This window comes from Lynx rufus, unplaced genomic scaffold (assembly GCF_022079265.1).
Source record: "Lynx rufus isolate CCGP_SWC_20201006 ecotype Redwood Valley unplaced genomic scaffold, mLynRuf1.p SCAF_3, whole genome shotgun sequence".
In the NCBI taxonomy this organism is placed as follows: Eukaryota; Metazoa; Chordata; class Mammalia; order Carnivora; family Felidae; genus Lynx; species Lynx rufus.
Window position 1 is genome coordinate 7,847,029 of NW_025814845.1, and position 11,905 is coordinate 7,858,933.

Sequence of the window (11,905 nt, forward strand, 5' to 3'; positions counted from 1 at the left end):
ATTTCCTCATCTGTCAACCATGGAGAGTAACCGGACCGACTCATAATTTTGCTGAACCAATTAAAGGAAATGATGCCTTGTGAAGAGTTTAGCACCACATATCGCAAATAGTAAGCACCAAATAAACATCAACTACCGTCATTAACATCACCATCTAATCAAATACACAGGATCATCTACACAAATACACAGTAGTAAGGGAAATTTGGCTAAAGAGACTGGCAAAAATAATTTAGATAGGCAGAGCAGAAAATTGTATGAAGAGTCAGTGATGGAGGTATATGAGAGCCTTATGTTGGATGGTGTTTCCTGACCAAACTAGAGTCATTTGAAAGGTTAAACTAAGCGTGAGTACTTGTGTAAGGTGTTATTTAGAAACTCTCACACAGGTACTTATTAAGTGGCAGCCATTTTGTTATCATTGTTAAATGTGGTAAGAGTGGGACAAAGAAGGCACCATCAAAGCTCAGAAGTGGGAAGCTGGGATTACCTTGCAAAGGAGATTGACTGTCAAAGCTGGCCTAGAGGCACTCTGATCTGCCAGGCAATCCCCGGGAATAATGAGGAGCTCCACGGTGTCCCCTACAGGGCCTCGTACCTGCCTCAAAACCTCTCATTACCCGTTCATCTCTTTTCCTCGAGAGACTATAGTTGTGAGTGGGAAGCACCCAGTGGGTCTAATTCCCAGCTCCTACCACAGTATCCAGACACAGTAGGTTTTGCTAATAAATACAAACTGCTCAAATTCCCTCCATAAACATTTTGAAGAAGAGCGTGAGGGGACAGGAAGGATAGAAAATAGCTGGTTTGACATGCTTTTCATTTCATGCTCATGCCCCTAAATAGTCCATGTCGAGACCTTTTTAAACAAAGTTTGTAATGCATAAAGTAGGCACACTGAGCGTCACCTAAGTAAGCAACCCAATTTGACTCCAACTCTTTTCACACATCCCCGAGGCTGGCAAATCCCACAGGAGCCTCCCTGGCAGCACTGATCTCCCACTGTACAAAAGAGTTGATAGCAAAGTGTTTCAGGAAAAGCCTGCAGTGCTGACTTACTCCTTTTTACCTCCTGCATTTAGCATTCTTTTCTTGTTAGCTAGACATTTTGTCACAGATTATTACAATGAAACAATGCTTGTTAAAACAAATGAGGAAAGATGCTCTCTGTAATGTCTTGAATGTTACTCTTTATAGACTCACCAAATTGCAGGATTCAACAATGTTCCCTGTCACCAAAGGGAGCGAGTAACTTTTTCTGCATAGTACCCAGGGTTGAGAAGCAGCCCATGGTGGAACCTTAAGCTTTGAAGGTGCATTTATAGTTCTCCAAGTGTTATCGTGTATTTATACCATTTGGTTCTAGCCACTATCCGGTGGGAATAAGTTCCATTCCTGCAGTGGAAAAGCAAGGACTCAGCGAGGTTTGGGTGACTTCAAGCCAAGGTCACACAAGGTATTGAGAGCACACAGCATGGCAGAAAAGTAGCTGGACAAGTAGCAGTCTGGGGAGAAGGAGACCTGAGTTCTCTTCCTGGCTGTGAATCTAATAACCTATGCAACCTTGGGAGAGGTACCTCATCATTGTGGACCTCAGATTTCTTATTTGACAAATGAGAAGGGTGAGCTAAGAATTCTCCCAAACTTAATATGCTGGACTTTCTGAGCTCCTTCCAAAGTACAGGACCAGGTAGCTTATCCTGTGGGATTAAACCTCTTCTATTACTAAACAACCCGATACATCTCTGCTCCTTGATTTCTGTTGCTTACCTTGGACAACGAACCACATACAAACCGTGTGAGCATCTGCTATTGGTCAGGCATTATGCTACACAGTCATGATCCCAAGGTGAAGAAACCTTGTGCCTGCCATCGAGAAACTTACTGCCTAGAGGAGGCACATAAGTGCCATGAGCCATGTCAGGGAGGCAGTAATGAAGAGGCGATGGGCAAGGTGCTGAGGACGTATTTTAAAAGGCAAGCTCAGGTCTGTCTTCCTGAAGTAGTGATGTTTGCATTGACTCTCGTTAACCAACAGGAAACAATGGAGAATAGCAAGCGCACTGTCAAGAAGGTAGAATGCATCCAGAGAACAGCCAGTCCTAGAATTGGGACAAACGTGCGGAAAGAAAAGAGATATATAACAAGAGATACCATTCACCTTTGTTTTAGGTATGTTCTGCCTTGCTCCCAAAAGGATTTGAAGTGGTTGAAGTAAGAATAGAAACAAAGCAGCAATAACAAAACAACAATTCAGAATGGCTTAAATATTAAGGGACTATATCTGGTTCAGAAGAGATGGCAATGAGAAATAACAGAGTTAGATCTTTCTAATTTGTAGATTCTGGTACACACACACACACACACACACACATACACATCTAAAATTTTTGAAATAATAGTAACCTTTTCTAGATACCAACGCATCTTTAAAAACTCCAGTGTGTTGATGAGACTCTGGAGTGGATATCTATTTTTAGTTTTATTCTGTGCCTAGCAGCAAAGGAGAAGCCTAGAGACCAGCGAGACCTCAGGATTCACTAACCGAGAGACTCTAGCTCAGCTCCTTTGCATTTTGTGATCATCTTTTCCTTGGTGTTGTTACTTCCCTCCAACTCCAGTAGTTTCCTATGTGGAGATAGAAACGCCTGGCCCAAGAAACTAAACTACCCCTTGTCTCTCTGGCCTGAAATGGGTCACACACCCATTTGTGGGTCAGCCCTCAAGTCCAGGGACCTGCCAGGTGCTGTCTTAGGCCTGCATTCCTGAACCACTGTGCCAGCATTGGAGGGATTAGCCCTGGACTGTTCAGTCCATCTCTGGTGCTGAGGACGGAGCCAGCCTCCCGGAAACCGCGGGCTGGGATGGGAAAGGGTACATCAGTGAATGCACAGGGGGATAATTTACAAATGATGAAGAAAAGGACGGATACGAGATACATAAACAACAATGTCCTCTGCACTTAGACTACATTAAAAAGCGAGGGGCGCCTGGGTGGCTCAGTCGGTTAAGCGTCTGACTTCCGCTCAGGTCATGATCTCGCGGTTTGTGAATTGTAGCCCCGTGTCAGGTTCTGTGCTAACAGCTCAGAGCCCAGAGCCTCCTTGAGATTCTGTGTATCCTCTTCTCTCTGCCCCTCCCATGCTCATGCTCATGCTCTATCTCTCAATAATAAATAAACATTTAAAAATTTTTTTTTAAAGAATACATTAAAAAACGATATAGACACTGTGATGCAATGCAATACTATTATATTATATATAACCATATATGCTATGTAACAATACATAATGGAATTATGTTATAAATAAAAAAATAAAGGTGAAAGGATAATAAATATAAAATAGTAAGATGCAAACAATAAGAATGATACTAGACAGACTCCAAAGAGTAAAAGTCCCATACAGATATTGAAGATTAAATGGCAATTTAGTTTTGAGCTTCCTGGCAAACAAAGCAAAGAAGGAAGAATGATCAGTTAAAAGGAGTCATGGTATACTTTGGAAGAGCAAAGCTATTTCTGGCCCCAAGACCTCAGAGAAATTCTGTTTTTCCCATGGGTTTTCAAAAAAGGATCACTAAATGATCTTATGGAGCTCTTAGTAACATCTCTACCGTGGACATAGTAGCACATTTTAAAACATCTATCGAGGCCAACTCAAATTTAATTTAGGCTGCTCTGAGGTTTGTAATCCACACCAAAGCAAATCCAAACTCTTGAATGCCTAGGATTAATCCAAGCATGAAGTCTAAACTTATCAGAGCCGTATTTTTCAAACCGGGATAAAATGAGCACCCCAGGGGATACAACAGGAGATAAAAATGGCATACATTCCTGGTGATAGGTAGGAAACCATTTAGGCCTGGCTTTTTCTTGCCCATAAAGGATTTAAAACATTAACTGTTTATTTTGTTTAAAAAAGTCAACACACATATATACAGAATAGAATATAAGTACATAAATGCTTTGAAAAGGGAAGCATGAAACCTCAGCAAAGGGAATATCCCTCATGTGTGAACAGCCCTTGGTTTACATGCCCTGACCCCCAGAGGGGGGCTATCATGCACTTTTCCCCCCTTGTGGTTTGTGGAGTGGAAGACTTGAAACCACTTTCCCCTGCAACCCCTTCGCTGGCCACCTGCTAGTCACCTCTTGTACCTTCTGGTATTTCTCCCATTATGTCACTCCTCACATTTTATTGCAGTTACTTGTTTAATATCTCTCTTCCCTGTTATTAAGTGAGGGATTGGCTGCCTTGACACTTCAGTTCCCGGTACAGTGGCTGGTCTGGCATAAGGGGTCAGTGGATTAATAAGTTAATGAACTAAAGATATCTGCTCGCTCTGGGTTGAATTGTTTCCCCCCAAGATTCATAAAAAGTCCCAACCGCAGAATGCGACTTTATTTGGAGATAGTCTTTACAGAGCTAACTGAGCTAAAATTAGGTCAATAGGGTGGGCCCTACCCTAATCCAGTATGACTGGTGTCCTTATAAAAAAAAGGGGGGAAGTTGAAGAGACCTGCACAGAGGGAAGATGATGTGAAAGCAGAGCCAAGAAGAAAAGCCTGGAAAGGATTCTTCGCTCACGGCCCTCAGAAGGAACCAACCATGTTGACAGATTGATCTGGGACTCCTGGTTTCAGAACTTCGAGACAATGACTTTTGGTTGTTGAAGCCACTCCATTTACAGTTCTTTATTATGGCAACCCTAGCCAAGGAACACAGTGAGCCCCAGATCCTTCAGATGACTGCCCCCTCCATGAATATGTTTCCTCCAAAAGGGCATGTGATGGAATCAAGTCCTTTGCAAAGACAGTGAGGATGGCATTGCCTTTCTCTGCAGCCATTGTTGTGGTGACAAGGCAAAGTCTGTTTGGGGAGATGGAGGTGTGCTCCAGGAACAAGGGCTTCCTTCTCCCCTCGTCCCCGTTCCAAGCCCTGTATCTGATGGGTGCACATAGACCACCTCGTTCATATATGAGTTCTAATGTTAACTAGCTGTGTGACTTGCGGCCAGCTGATCAACCTCTCCCTGTCCCCTCATCCTAAGGAAGAAAAGATATGATATACCTAAATAAAAAACCAGAGTACAGCATGTAGAAACTCCTCATATGGTGCTCAATATGTAATAGAACTCCAGAAATGTAAGTCTCCTTCCTTGCTCTCTCGCTGACCTTGTAAATGGGATACATAGTTCCCCACAGAAGGAATAAACAGACTTCTTAATACAATTTCAAGACACCTTTTTATTTTAATATTATAAGCTGACTGCCTTCTACATTAGGCAGAAAATCAAGGAGATAGTTTGAGTAAAAAGGTTAACAAATAAGTGCCATTTTATTTTGGAAAGAACTAAATTATTATGAACTAAACATCCAAACTAGTATCTTAAAATTTTTCATTATAAAACAATCCTGGTCCATTGAGTTTCCTTATAAACTTTGACTGAGGTTCACACTTCAAACAAATGTTTTTAATTTCATCATATACTACCAAACCAACCAAATCATTGCATGTGTAAACTTAACCTCCATATCTTGCAAATGTGTTTTTTTTTTCTAATGCCTTACTCTGTGTGATTTTCATTGTTCAATTTTTTTTTCTTTTATATTCTTCTCAGTAGCTGAGTGTTCCTTAAACCAAGCAGAGACCAAAAAGGAATAACATTCTCAATCATGGGTTTGAGGCTGTTTGATTCCAGTGATTACTTCCTAAAGGTTAAAGCCAAATAGAAACTCCTTTTCCAGAACTAGCAATAAATAGATGATTTGGGTACAAATTGGTTTGCCATGAAGGAATATATGAAATTCAGTACTATTATATATTCCAAGCCCTACACATCTTTGCATTCTGTTTCGCTTAGTATGATATTATTAACAATTATTCAGCAGGGCCAAACATGATGTAAAAATTAAAGAATTCTACTAATACATACTTAGCATCATCTATAAGAGCATTCAGTTACCTGCCACACATTTGAAATTCAGGTGTATATTGTAAAGTGTTCAACAAATTTAAAGTCATTATTGCACTAAATGCTAACTAACTTCGATGTAAATTTAATTTTTTTTTTTTTTTTTAATAAGAGAAGGCAAGCCAGGGTCACTCAAGGCAGGAACATTTAGAGTAGAAGAAGTGCTAGTTGACATCCTTACAACAAACAAGGGAGACAGGAAAACTGCAGAACTTGGTCACAAGCCCATAAAACCCCAGCATTCATTTCTTATAGAGGCACAGAGGGCTAAATGTATCACAGGCCCCAGGACATGACTATGATACAACCCAATAGAAAAAAAAAAAAATAGGGCAGCTTCAGAGTTTCCTTGAAGGGCAGGGGTTAGGAACCATATACTCTGAAGGGCCCCTGATTAGCCAGGTCTCTTGAGAATAGCCATATAATCTCTCAAAGGCCTTCTCTATCTCTAAAATGAAAATAGTGATTCTGTCACTGCTTACTGCACAAGCTTGTGGTGGAGATCAAAAGTAAGTGAGCCCTGTAGAGTCACTGACATGATTTCACACCTTGACCTGCCCTTTCTCTTCTCGGCTTCCAGGACCCCAGACTGTCCTGTTTCCTTCACATTTGTTGGCTAGTCCTGCTCAGCCTTCCATGCTGGTTCCACTCTCTGATCTCTAAATTTTGGAGTACCCTAGAGTTCAGTCCTCATTCTTTTTCTCTTCTCTATCTGCAGTCTCTCCCTAGGTAATCTCCAAGCTTTAAGCATGACTCATTTTGCTGGTCATCTCCACATTTATGTTTCCAGTCCTAACTTCCCTTCTGAACTCCAGACTTCTAAACCCAACTATAGACTTGACATCTCCACTTGATGTCAAATAGGTATCTCAGACTTTAGATGGCTAAAATAGACCTCTTGATTCTTCATCATCCTAGTCCTCCCTATTTTAGCCAATGCCATCCACTGAACTGCTCACACTAAAAATATCTAGGAGTTATCTTGAGTCCAGTCTTCCTGTCTTCTCTCTCATCCAATCCATCGGCAAGACCTAGCAACACTATCTCTGAAGCAGATCTCAAATCTGTCCACTTCTGTCTACATCTTCCACCACTGCCCTGGTCCAGCCCACCATCTTTGCTCATCTGAATGTCTATAATCAATTCTGAACTAGTTCCCCACTCTACCTATTGCCCTCTGCAATTTTTTTTAACATTTATTATAACTTTTATGTAAATCTATTATTTATAAACAATGTATACAATAAAGACAGAATTTTAATGTAAATATCTACCAAACAGTAAAAATATGCATGTGTATATAGAATCATAAAAACTGAACAAAGGCTTAGAAGGATACCCACAAAATCTATGTTGCATTTAACTTCTTAGACAGAAAGTAGGGTAGGAATGAAGGACAAAATGGACTTTACTTTTACACATAGTATTCCCTTTTTTTTTTATTAAAAACTGTAAGAACTTTAAATGAACATATAAGTATGTTAAAATGTCAATTCTCAGTTGGACATTTGGATATTATTCTCTGTAAATTTATCCTAATGTTCTCAATAAAAAGAACATAAACACATAGAAGGGAAGATAAAGAACAATAAGTTAAAAGGGAAAATATCCCTGAGCCCAAGAATGCATTAAAAATTTAAATATATTCTATGCATAAACAGCTGGCAAAATATTTCAACTTTGTGAAAACAAAAAAGGAAAGTCTTGCCCTATTCCTGATTTTAATTGGAATGTTTCTATTTGCCTCCACATTGTACAAAATCTTGAGGATGTAAATCGTATCATAACCTGTTTCAATCCTCCAATGGCTTCCCAGCATGTTTAGAGTCAAATTCAAATTCCTTCCTGTGACCCACAAAGTCCTACCTTATCTGGCTTTTGACCATCTCTCCAACCCTCCTCTGCTCTTTTAATTATCTCACAACCTCATCTAGTTCCTGGCCATGCTGCCCTTCTCTCTGTCAGACACATGTTGTTTTCCATGTGAAGCCTCTTGCTTTGGTCCCTCCTCTGCCTGGACTTCTCTTTTCCCCAGAATCTTCTTGTCATGCAAACCTTTCCAGATATGGCGACCTTGAAGAGACTTCCCTTGATCGGGTGATCTGAAGGAACCACCCTGACATTCTCAATCATACCACCCCGCTGTAACTCTCTCCACAGCAACAACTGCAGCCTGATCTTTCACTGTGTGTTTATGGATTGGTTTTTCCTTCACTGCATCCCCTTCACCCCCCTCCTCTTCCCAGAACATAAATTCAATGACTGCAGAAGCCATATATCCCCAGCACCAAGAACTGTGCTTGGCACATACAGGGTTTATTAGTGTATTATTGGTGCATAACAAATCACATCATTTTAGTTCCTTAATCCAACATCCATTTATTACTTCACAGTCCTGCAGGTCAGGAGTCCAAGTCCAGGGTGGCTAGGTCTACAACTTGCTCAGGGCATTAGAAGCTGAAATCAAGGTGTGAGCCAGGCTGAGTTCTTTTCTGGGTGCTCTAGAGAAGAATCTGCTTCCAAGTTCATTCAGTCTGTTGACAAAATCCAACCCCATGAGACTGTAAGACAGAGGTCTTCATTCCCCTGCTAACTGTCATCCAGGAGCCATCCTTAGCTCCTAGAGGCCACCCAAGTTCCTTAACATGTGGCCTCCTCCACGTTTAAGGCTCAACTGCACACTAAACCCTTCTTGTGCTTTGAATATCTGACTTCCTCTTCAATAACCAGCTGGAAAACTGTTTTCAAAGGAGTCATGTGATTCAATGAGGCCTACCTGGATAATCTCCTGACCTTAAGGTCAGGAGACCTGACCTTCAAGGACTTCCTGACTTGTCAAGGAATATAGCCCAATTACAGGAGAAAAATCTATCATATCTGCAATCCTGGGGACTATATAAAACATGTACACTGGGGGCAGGGAATCTTGGCCCCCCATTTCAGAGCTCTGCCTACTTGCACACAGGGTACTCCACAGACATTTGTTGAATGAAAAAAGTGAATAACAGATGTGCTCATTTAAAATCATAAATAACATCGCAAATGTTAGCATTAAAGTAATTACGATTCATAAAGACGTCCCTGTGACATCATGAAAAGGCTAAAGTGGGTATGATTGCCATTGTGCCATTGATAGTCCATCAAGGCAAGGTTATTTTTTTTAATGTTTATTTATTTTTAAGAGAGACAGAGACAGAGCACGAGCTGGAGAGGGCAGAGAGAAAGGGAGACACAGAATCTGAAGCAGGCTCCAGGCTCTGAGCTGTCTATCAGCACAGAGCCCAACGTGGGGCTTGAACCCACGAACCAGGAGATCATGACCTGAGCCGAAGTCAGACACTCAACCAACTGAGCCACCCAGGCGCCCCAAGGCTATTTTTTATTTAAATTTGGGGCTCAGAAAGATAGACTCTAGTCAGCTGGCAAAGTTAAAAATGATGAAAATGAATACAAGTAAACAAAAGCCATAAGCTAATCAACAAGGGTTGGTTTCTATTTGGCTCAGCTACTTGCTAGCTCTGACTTTGGGCCATTTATTTTATGTATTCAGTTCAGGTTTCTTCTTCCTTCCCTCCCTCCTTCCCTCCTTTCCTTTTTCCTTCCTTCCTTCCTTCCTTTCCTAAATGTTTATTTATTTTGAAAGAGAGAGAGAGCCCATGCATGTGAACAAGACCAGGAGGGGCAAGGGAAGAGGGAGAGAGAATCCCAAGCAGGCTCTGAGCTATCAGGGTAGAGCCCAACACAGACCCTTAACTGACTGAGCCACCCAGGCACCACTGAGGTTTCTTCTTTCTAAAATGGGTAGCAATTTCACAGGTGGTCCAGGGGTTTAAATTACTAGAAGCAGGTACATTACCCAGTGCATTTTCCAGAGAATAACATTTGCTTGCTAATTATCCCCCAGTAGTCTGGGGAAGTTAGCTGTTCAGAATGACAATTCACAGACTTGCTTCATCCAGGCAAGGTTTTCTAGTGGAGTTGCAGGAGTAGGCTCTAACGTCAGAAAATTAGCCAAAATTCTTGAAAATATTCTTGAAAATCCCTTAGGAAGTTGCCACATTGAGGATTTTCTGTCTTAGCAAATTCAGTGCAGCCAGTTTCCTTCTCGTCTTGGGGGGAAACTCTTATTTCTTTAGCTGGGTATCATGCAAAGTAATGGAGCAAAATTTAGTGAATATATTTAAAAGGGGTGGGGGGCTAACTAAGAAATAGATTCTTAACTATAGAGAACAAACTGAGGGTCACCAGAGGGGAGGTGGGGGGGATGGGGGAAATAGGTGATGGGGATTAAGGAGGGCACTTGTGATGAGCACTGGGTGATGTATGGAAGTGTTGAATCACTATATTGTGCACCTGAAACTAATGTCACACTGTATGTTAACTAAGTGGAATTTAAATAAAAACATACAAAAAAATACTTATCTTTAAATACTTCAATCTCAGCTTAGTGAAGGACTCCTAATATAAGAGACAACACCAGGCAGTGGAAGTAAATTGTAGCCCTGCCACACTAGTTATGTGATGTGAGAAAAGTTCACATAATTTCTCTGTACCTCAGTGTTCTCATCTGCAGAATGAAAATAACTCACCGCAGAGCTGAGGTCAGGACTAAGTGATTCAGCATATGTAAAATGCTTAGAACTATGCCTGGCATGAAATAAATGCCACAGAACATTTATTGGACAAAAATTCCTTTTTTTTCTTTTTTTTTTTTTTTTTTTTTGGTGACCTACTGTATCAACTCAGGCTCTCTGAGAGACAGACACCAAGAATGGACACAGAAGTCTTCCTGGGAAGAACACCTATAAGATAAGGGAGGAGGGAGCAGAGGGAGAGCATTCAGACCATGACATAAGTCAGACGCCGGTGAAAGGAGAGAGGGAAGGAAGGAGGACCCGTTGGGAAGAGCCTCAGACCACAGTGTGATTCTCAGAAAGTCTCAACCAGGCCAGCGGGGGTTCCACAAGTAAACACTGCCTGCTGGAGGAACCCCATGTCAGGGAGGAAAGGCCTGGCTCTTGTGCCCCTGCCATGCTCAAATGTTGGCTAGGAATCGAGGGGAAGCAGGGCCATGGCACCATCAGATAGGAAAAGTCCAACAGCTGCTATCAGCTGAGGTCCCCACAGCAGGTTCTCTGGAGGGAAGGTCCGCGTGGCATACCTCCACACCGCCATCGCCCCTGTGACTGCATTTAGACGAATGGAATTCACACATGATGCGATGTCTGCTGAGCAAGGTTTGGTTAGGCCATCATTTAAAGAACATCGCTGTGAGGTTGGCACTGCACTGGGCAGCTGGCAGGCTTTACCACACGCCTTATTGCTCTTGAAGGACCAGCCGGGAGGAAGCAGCTGAGGCTAGTGTTGGTCCTCTGGTGGGATCCATCAATAGGGAAAGTAGCTACGTTGCCAATTGAATGTGTCTAGAAACTAAAGCATTGAACCCTTACCGGATGAGGCATTTGCTGAGCATGGACTCCAGGGGTGAGCAACCCCCTTTTGTATGAAGGCGAATTCAGGCATAATACGTATGTATGTACGTATGGGATGGTTATGTGGGTATGGCGTGTGTGTGTGTGTGTGCGTGTGTGTGTGTGTGTGTGTGTGTGCATTATTTGGAGGCCATGTTTCTTTCACTCAAAAGGAAAATAGCCATATTGGGCTCCACAGAAAAAAAACATCTATTCTTGGAACTTGAATTACCTACCCACTTTATTGAATAGAAGAACGTTAACTTTAGCATTGCTTTTTAGCCACCAAAATTATAATACCTACATTTCTTTGAAAAGCATCAATAACACGGCAACTCTCTAAGTTTTCCCTCTTGAAATGAGCTCATGGACCATATTCTGAAGCTCAGCAGCCCCAACTGGCCCTCGACACTGTGTGTTGATCACAGTTCTGTTCTATACCTTGCACTGCAAGGGCA

At 41.8% G+C, this 11,905-nt stretch overlaps 1 non-coding gene across 1 annotated transcript; it reads right to left on the reverse strand.

Moving 5' to 3' along the window:
• Positions 1 to 9,254: 9,254 nt before the first annotated feature.
• TRNAR-UCG (transfer RNA arginine (anticodon UCG)) lies at positions 9,255 to 9,339 on the reverse strand. The gene has a single exon. It is a non-coding gene; the product is annotated as a tRNA-Arg (tRNA).
• Between the last annotated feature and the right edge of the window lie 2,566 nt (positions 9,340 to 11,905).